We start from the raw sequence: 9753 nt of genomic DNA, 5'->3' as shown, positions 1-9753 counted from the left end.
AGCGACCTGGCCGGCAGCCAAGTCATCCCAATTCAGGTGCCGGTGGCGGAACGCCGCGTGGGGCTGACGCCATCGACAACAAAACGTCATCATCATCATCCTCGGTGAAGTCACCGCCCGGGAACAAGACTACGCCCCCACCGCCACCGCCCAGCTTCAGGAACGCTGGCCACTTCCCGGCGCTCAAGACAAATGGCGCTGCCGGCGCCCGGGCATCAGCGTCTCAACACGGCAAACAACAAATGAGCAGCTGGGCTGAGATCGCCTCCTCCACCTCCCATTCCCCCTCCTCCCCAGTTACCGTCCCCGCACTCGACGCGGAATACAAAAAAACAGATCGACGTGCTCCGGGCACAGAATGAGCTTTTGCTCAACAAAATTCAAAATTTATTATCAAAATTGGCGTCCGCCGCTCCGAGCCCGCAGAACTCGGACGCAATGGAAAGCGACGCGGAGATCTCGCCTGCCCTCATGACAGCCATCTCCGCGATGGAGGAGCGCTTAACCTCTAAATTACGATCTATGATCGAGACCGCCATAGACCGAATCTTGACCAAGGTCACATCTGCCGTCCCCGCGGTAGTATCAAAACACATCTTGAACAACCCCCGCCTCCTCCGTAGGACGGGGCCCATTAGGGACGTATCCCGTCGTTCAAAATTCAACCGTCTGATTATTGATTCGGACAATGAGGACAGCTTCCCCGCTCCTTCCATCATCACCCCCTTGATGGCGCAAGTAGCTGGCTCTGGTTCAGCCAATCCCTCCTCCCCCTCAAGAATTTTAAATCATGGCGAGATACCTTAATCAAAGGAATTCCGCCATCTCCGATTCGGCCATATCAACTTCCATAACACAATGGAACCGTAGAGGCTTTAAACACCGCACTAAGCGGGCCAATTTCCGCCTCTACCTTGAAACCTTCGAGTCCCTACCAGCCGTGGTTGCCCTCCAGGAGCCAGGCCTGGGCGCCACACTTTCAAATTATACGACGTTCCATCAGGATCCCGCGTCATGTCTTCTCGTTCACAAAGCCTACACAGCCAACTTAGTGGATCTCGACCTCAAGCTCGAGTATTCCTATGTAATGGTGACTATCCTACCACTCCGCCGCAGGGACCCGCCATTGCATATACTCAACGTGTACTGCGCTCCCAAACTCAAGCGAGTGACTTTTGCGGACCTCTTTAGCCGCGCGCTAAGAGTAGCGGGCCGCGATCCCCTGCTTATTGTGGGCGACTTTAACGCTCCCAGTCAGCTGTGGGGGTATCGCAAGGAGGAGTCGCGCGGACGTAGGCTGGCGGAGCTTGCGTCCACGTTGGGCCTCACCCTCCACACGGACCCCGTCCACCCAACACGGCTAGGAAACTCCGTGACACGGGATACGTGCCCGGACTTAACCTTCACTCGCAACATTCGACACGCAGACTGGCTCAACACCGAGGAGACCCTCGGTAGCGACCACAGCATCGTTAACACTACACTACGCACAAGCCCCCTCAAGCGTCGCAGAACACAAGCCCGTATCTCAGAATGGACGAAATCCAGGAAAAATTCTAACTCACTTGATAATACACCCATTTCCGCGCAAGGCTACACAGCATGGTCCCAACAGCTGCTGGCACACCTTTCCTCGCATGAAACACACATCCAGCTCTCAGAGGCGGTCACGGACGTGGATAACCACATTCTACACCTCCGGGAAGCCCGTCGCAGCATCGTCCGCCGTTGGCGACGCCAAAAACACAATAGAAAGCTTAAAGCTCGAACTGCCGAGCTTACTCAGAAAGTGGCAGAGTACACGGCCGAACTCGCCGACTCCAACTGGGTAGATAGATGCAACACGGCCGAGCGACAAATGTCCAGCCGAAACACGTGGCGTCTCTTTCGAGCCCTAATCGACCCAACCCAAACAAGAACCGAAACACAAAAACATTTGCAGCGAGCCATGCACGCTTTTCCCGGCAACACAACTCAACTGGCACAGAAACTTCGGGACCAGTATCTGTGTACAGCCCAAGACCCCCGTGGATCTGCGTACTCTTATGCAGGCAGAGAATTACGGTGCTGGATCAACCTTTCCAGCTCCATGATCTGCGGGCGGCTCTCGCCAAAATGAAACGGGGCACTGCGCCAGGACGGGATAAGGTCACCGTCAAGCTTTTGACGAACCTGCCCGACTTGGCATACCAGTCCCTCCTGGAATACGTCGATGCGATTTGGCGCGGGGACACCCGCCTGCCAATCGAATGGAAAACGGCTTTGGTTACTTTTATTCCTAAAAATCTCTCTCACGTCATGTGCGGGCAAACTAATGAAGACGATGGTTAGGGATCGGTTCTCTACATATCTTGACCACAAACATGTGTTTGCGAGCACCATGTTCGGATTCCGCCCACACAGATCCGCACAGGATGTCCTCCTGCAACTCAATCGGGAAGTCCTTGACCCCCTCGAATGCCCCCATAATGACCGGGCAGTACTCGCCTTGGATCTTAAAAAGGGGCATTTGACAGTGTAACACATGAGATCATACCCACTAACCTAAGTCGCACCGACTGTGGCCTCAACACATTCCGATACATAAGCCAATTTTTAATGGATCGTCATTCCTACATTCCAATTCAAGATATAGAGCATGGTCCTTACCTACTCGGCACGCGGAGAACCCCTCAAGGCGCGGTACTTTCCCCGCTGCTCTTCAATCTGGCCATGATGCACCTGCCGGCCCAGCTGGGTGGTGTCGCCGGCATGCAGCACGCCCTGTACGCAGATGACATCACTCTGTGGGCCACACAGGGCAGCACAGGGAACATTGAAACCAGCCTGCAAACAGCGGCGACGATAGCAGACAGCTACGCCCGCCGCTGCGGTCTTCAATGTTCCCCTCAAAAATCGGAATTTGTGCACCTCCGCCCCTCACAGAAGTGCACAACTAAACTATCTCTTTCTCTCGAGAGCGGTCCCATGCGCGAAAGTGATGAGATACGGGTACTCGGACTCTACATCCACAAACACAGGCGGCCAGACACTACATCGGCCAAACTCCGTAAGGTGGGGGACCAGGTGGGCCGCATGGTCCGCCGGGTTTCCAACAAACGCGGAGGGTTACGAAGTAAGGATGCCTTTCGGCTGGCAAACGCCTTCGTAACTAGTCGAATTCTCTATTCGACTCTTTATCTCCACCTACGGAAACAAGAGGAGGACGCCCTTGAGGTCATCCTTCGCAAAATTGTTAAACGGGCTTTTGACCTCCCCATCACTACTTCAAACAGCCGGCTTATGGCCCTTGGGGTGGTGAATACTTTCCGGGAACTCCAGGAGGCGCACCTTACAAGCCAGTACACGCGCTTCTCGCTAACGGAGTCGGGCCGCCGCCTTCTTGCTCGACTCCATATCCAACACACCCCTCCAATGGATGACAGGTTTCACATCCCGGAACTGTGGAGACATGCCCTCCACGTGCGGCCTCTTCCAGCAAACATGTCACATGAAGACCATAATGGTCGGCGCCTGGCACGAGCGGAAGCGCTAGCCCGATATTATGGCAACAAAACAGGTGTATACTACGTGGACGCCTCCGGCCCTCACCACGGGGGATGGCACACGGCCGCGGTCGTTCACAACAGCAACACAGTTAACGGCCTCACTTTCAGAGCCCGCAGTGCAACACAAGCTGAAGAGGTCGCGATTGCTCTCGCGGCCACACATTCCAATTCAAAATACATAATCACCGACTCGCGAGGGGCCTGTCGGAACGTCGAACAAGGCTGCACTCTCTTCCTAGCCTATCGAATATACCAAAATTGCATACGGGATACGGACCCCGCACAGCGTCACCTCATATGGGCTCCTGCTCATCAGGGATTGGCAGAAAACGACGCAGCAGACGCAGCCGCCCGCGCGCTCTCTCACCGGGCTGTTTTCTCCTCCCCACCTGATCAAGAAACCCGATGTTAATCCGGTCTATACGTTCAAAAATATCGCAACCTACTATCAAGATAGCCATCGCCTTTACCCAAGCCCATGTAAAGGCCTCAAGAAGGCGGATGAGCGGCTCCTTCTCCGCCTCTTCACCAATACATTGCTGTGCCCGGCAGCCCTAAAACATTTCGACCCCTCCTTTAGCGGCAACTGCCCGCACTGTAGCGTGGTGTCTTCGGACACCTATCACATGGTGTGGGCCTGCTCATCCAACCCGGCCATTCCCCCCATCCCCAACCCAACCCGGGAGGATTGGGAGGCGACCCTGCTCGGCTGCCTCGACTTGCAGGCCCAACAAGCCTTAGTCGGGCGCGCCCGGGCGGCGGCTACCGCCACTGGGGTCCCAAACTAGGGACCTCCACCTAGTGTTTGTAAGGATCGGTCCCTTACGGGCTGATCCAAACACCTCCTGTCCGTTCTGAATAAATGTTTTCACCACCCACCTCCCTTGCTTTTTCAAAACATCACCTATACTTCTTTGAACAGTTTTCGCAATGATTTTGAAGCCCACGGCTGCACACATGTTCTTGAAAAAACTGATGTTGATTCCATGTATGGCGCTCTCATGTCATATATTACAATCCTGTACAAAAACATTTCCTGTACATGTCACGCGTAAATAACAAAAACTCACGAAAGCCATGGATAACAAGCTATCTTCTAGTTAAAATAAAAAATAAAAAATAAGCTATACTGCAACTTCGTGAAATCAAAAGACGTGTCAGACCTTCAAATGTTTAAATCATTCAGGAATCGCTTAAATGCCCAACTTAAGCACGCCAAGCATCAGTATTTGATGGCGCATTTCAATGATGCAATTAAAAATACTGATTTGCTGTGGAAGCGTTTAAACAGTCTTCTACGCTGCAAAAGACAAACTGTACTTACAATCATGAGGGTGGGTAGTACAGATGTGACTGGCAAGGCGCTCTCTGATGTGCTGAATGATCACTTTATTGGTGAGAGTGCCTCAATTAGACTGCCGGCAATAAGTTCGGTCTCACTTGCCGGATCAATTTCAGTCAGTAATAGCATGGTATTTTTCCCCAACCCCGCGACAGAAATACATCTGCATTTCAGGCAATGAAAAATTCTAAATCACTGGATGTCAATGACATGCAGATTTCTCCAGTTCAGTATGTCCTTGATCTGATTGCGCCTGTCTTATGCCAACTATATAACCTGGTTCAAGAATGCAGCTGTTTTCCCAGGAACATGCAGATTGCAAAGGTGGTGGCCCTATACAAAGGAGGTGATAAAAATAACATAACTTTCGTCCCATCTCCGTACTGGCTATATTTTCAAAAGATTTGGAAAAGATAATGTACACGCGTCTTTAGTTTCCTAAAGAATTCTCTCTGATCTCGCCGTATCAGTATGGCTTCGCGCAAAGAAAATCCACGGAATCAGCACTATTAGCTGAAAAGGAACTCATCATTGACGCCTTTGAACGTAAAGAACTTGTACTAGGTCTGTACATTGATTTTTCAAAAAGCATTCGACTGTGACCATGATGAAACCTTATTGTCTAAGCTGGAGGACTATGGAGTGCACGGCAGTACAAATCTTCTTTCTTCCTATCTTCATAACAGGTGCCAATATGTAAATCACAATAACCATAATTCTAACATAAAAAGCATCCCCTCCGGCGTACCGCAAGGAAGAATGCTTGGGCCTTTGTTATTTCTGGTTTATATTAATGATATTTTTCCCTACATGACGCCATATCATGGGTTGGTTACGCGGATGATACTGCTATGTTTACCAGAGGGGCTAATATTGATGATTTAGTTTACTCTGCAAACCATGCACTGTCATTTGTTAGCGACTGGTCGCAAATAAATCATTTACTTTTGAACGCTAAAAAGACACAGGCTATTCTTTTCTGCACTGAGAACACAAATGTTAACCCCGAAGGTAAGATACTTTTAGACGGTGTGGAAGTAAGTATTGTTAACGAATTTAAGACACTTGGCGTAACATTTTCTGAGACCCTTACGTGGAATAAACATGTTAAAGTACTCTGCAATAATCTTAACAAGATTTGCGGGATACTGAACAGACACCGCCACTTCCTACCAACCGCATTTAAACGCGTAATTTATAACGCACTATTTCTGCGTACACTAAACTACTGTCATCTAATCTGGTCAACTACATCTAAGGAAAACATAGGGAGACTTAAAATCTGTCAGAAACATGCCTTGCATATAATTGGTAATATTCCATGTCATGCGCACACTTCTGATTACTTTCATCACTTTAAACGTTTTCCCATAGAATCCATCTATCTTTTTCGTCTCACGTCTACATATCGCTCGTCCGTTTGGGCGTGTAATCACAGCTTCCTCGACTTAATAAATCTTCGACCCCACATTTCGTTCTACAATACTCGTCGAAATGACTCATGGGTTGTGCCTTTCTGTCGTACAGATTATGGTCGCCAGTCCATTTCTTATCACACAGCTGTTTTTTTAAATAACCTTGCGGCCATCCGTGTCTGCCCGGAAAAGATGTCCAAACGAGCAGTTTATGCACATTTTCTTGCAGCTAACGCCTGATAAATTTTGTATGCTTGTGTTTGCACTTTTTGGTGTTCTTGATGTTTGTTACTTGTTGCTTTTTTTATTGTATCCTGTGTTTTTGACTGCCATGAAGTGCTCTGTACTGCTGCAGATTTTTTCTGAATGGTGTTGAAAGGTTCTTTTTATAGGCATTGTGTTTAAGCTGAAGTGTATTTAACGAAATCTGTTTCTAACTAACTTTTTATACCTTAATGTGTTTTTTTCAAACTGCTGCCGAATTGTACATGAGGGGGCCGGGCTTCGTGAAGCTGCAATCATGCGGCTTTTAACCGCCACCCCCTCTTTCTCCTTGAAAGAGAAAATAAAGATTTGATATGATCTGATTGGAATATGTTTTTCATTTTGATCTCCAAATTTTTACGCTCGTATAAAACAACAAGCCTGCCGGGGCTGGCTTGCAATGCATTCATGCTCAGCCAAATGAATATATGAAGTACGTATATCAGGAGATTTTGAAGCCTAGTGCCAAACGGCTGTTACATGCACAAAGTAAAACATGCGCCCATTCATTCGAGAGCCTACAGGGTGTCTTAAGGACGTGTCACACTTTCCCGACACGACGCTGACCCGATGATGACGTCGATGATCGGCCGACCGGTCTGCAGATCCTGTCTGTGGCAGACCAAGCTGTCAGGCCGACAACGACACCAAGGCGACTGACGACCAGATGTGTTCACAGTATGACATGCTTTGACGGCCGCGACGCCGACAAAACCACTGTGCCGACCATTTCGTCGCGAGATTGGTCGCCGAGCTAAATCATTCACCGGACACGAACTCGATTCCGCAATAGTGTTGTTTCAATTCAATTCAATTCTTTTTATTATCATTTCTTCAGTACAGTACATAACATCACTGTCTGGATCCTTAGCCAAAGGCTAGTTATGGATCCATGCAATAAAAGCAAAGAGATTAGTGAGGACAAATGATTTCTACTGCATGCCAAAATAATACACATAAGAATGGTGGAAAAATGCAAAGCGTACAAGCAAGATAGTTAAAATTACAGAAATACAAGAGGGCTCATGACAAAAAAACATATGAAGACAGGAACAGCATTTTTTATACAAAATAAACGCAGTTGCCTTAGAAGTGATTATTCAATGACATATGAATGGCAAACCCAACATAGACACTACAAAGAATAATAAGAGACAATCACTAAGCGATTTGCATTGTAAACCAGGTAATTATATGTGACAGAAAAAAGGTCTTTAGTGAAATATAAGGATTGGACGTTGCAAAGACTGCACAGGGGATTTTATTCCAAGTTTTTACCCCTTGATACTCGAAGCGGCGCTGGCCATAGTCATTGCGAGATGTAGGAACCAGAAATCTTCCCTGTGCTGCTGAACGGCTGTTAGTTGGGGCTCTATGGAATGTGTTCAAAGGAAAGGGGGAGGTGCCGGAGAGGACTCTTAGTACGAGTAGTGCAACGCGAAAATCTCGAAGCTGCAATGCCGGCATTATTTGGAGTCTAAAAAACAAAGGGCGAGAAGGCGTATATGGTGTGGTGCAAGTCATTATTCGCAGTGCCCGCTTCTGCAGGCGTAAAACAGGTTCAATGTAAGTGATGTAAGTGAACCCCCATGATTCTATACAGTAAGCTAATTGGGACTGAAAGAAGCTAAAGTATATTGTTTTTAGTGTGTGTATTTCGAAATGTCGCCGAGCTTTGGCCAGAACGAAACATGCATAAGATAGTTTGCTACGCAATTTTTCGATATGCGGTTTCCAGTTTAATGCAGCGTCTAAGGTTACACCCAAGTACTGTTTACGTTCATAACAATTTAAGCTCCGGGATAAATGAATGTTAAAATATATATATTTCTTAGGATCGTTGGCCAATATAGAGGTGCTGGTTGAAGGATAACTAAGGTACAAGCAAATTTCATCCTATAGCCGTTTGCTGCTGTTGCTTGGTGCAGCTCGCCTGACGTCTGCTACATCCGCTGCTGAAGGCGTCGCGGAAATCCAGCAAAACTTAATTTTATTATGGAACGGGCTCGCAGTTAAGGGGCGACTAGAGTAGTTCTTTTATTAGGCGCTGGCTAGTCCTAACTTCTGAGGCGCCCTCAGCTGCCACATCGATGCGACACTAGCTATAGGCCTAGCGACGATCAGGGCAGTATGGAAGCAGCGAAGTACTTCACCCGGCGCTCCTACAGGCAGCGTCGTTTCCGAAAGGTCGATTCTTGCGCAGGCCAATGGCGTTGCTCGAATATAGAAGATAGCCTTTCTGATGGCATGGCTGTGTTGTATCTTCTGGTACGAACGTAAAGCAGACCCAGCCTGCAGGCAGATCGGCCAGCTTGGATCCAGGCTGTTGTGCTCGCGCTCCCTTCCTGCTGTTGAGTTCGGCGAATTTGGACATGGGGAGGATTCCCTGAAAACCACCGCGAATATGAATGAGCCCTCTGAAAGAAGCGGGGCTGCAGGAATGTGGGAAGCAGCGACGACAATGGCGTCCCCACGTGTTCGAACATGCCATCGAGTCGACGAACGGAGTGTTGTCCTCTTCAGTCACGCTGGGGTTGAACAATTGCCCGTGAGCCGCGCCTTCAACAGAGGTTCCACGTTCCGGTCATCAGACGACGAAGTACAAGATCTTTCAACCCCTGCTGGGAGACAGCCCGCATTCCTGTGTCACGCAGGCGCCTTCCTGTTCCACATGGGCGCAGTCCGCACCCACGTGCGCGCCCACCTGGAGACTATGTGGACAACAACGTGACCGGGTCCTGTTCCCTTTGCATCGACAGAGCTGCGAGAGAACGTTTGATTTGGCATTATTCTTTGAACTGTATTCCCCAGCTAGGGATCTGGGGAATACGAAGAGTATTTAAAGAGCTGCTGGTTTGGTACAAGAGGAGAGCCCCCCTCTTGAGAGATGCCCTTTGCTGGGAGAGACTCGCGACTGCTAAGAAGCTCTCTTTACTGAGAAGCACTCTCAATTGCTCTCATCTGTACAGTATGTAAATAGTCTTTGTATAAAGTTTTCCAAGTTTTCTTCCTCCCATCGTCCACGTCTCTTCTCCAGCCCAGTCATGCTACCTGAATCCCAACAACTGGATTGCAGCTGTGGGACGTCCGCAGGAAGTTACCGGCTCCAACGGACCTCGGCAGCTACGGGTCTGACGGGCGTCAGCTATACCTTGGCAGGGTGAGTGCCCAATGTTTTCCGTTC

Source organism: Amblyomma americanum, chromosome 2, assembly GCF_052857255.1.
Source record: "Amblyomma americanum isolate KBUSLIRL-KWMA chromosome 2, ASM5285725v1, whole genome shotgun sequence".
NCBI lineage: Eukaryota > Metazoa > Arthropoda > Arachnida > Ixodida > Ixodidae > Amblyomma > Amblyomma americanum.
This window is presented reverse-complemented; position numbering follows the sequence as displayed.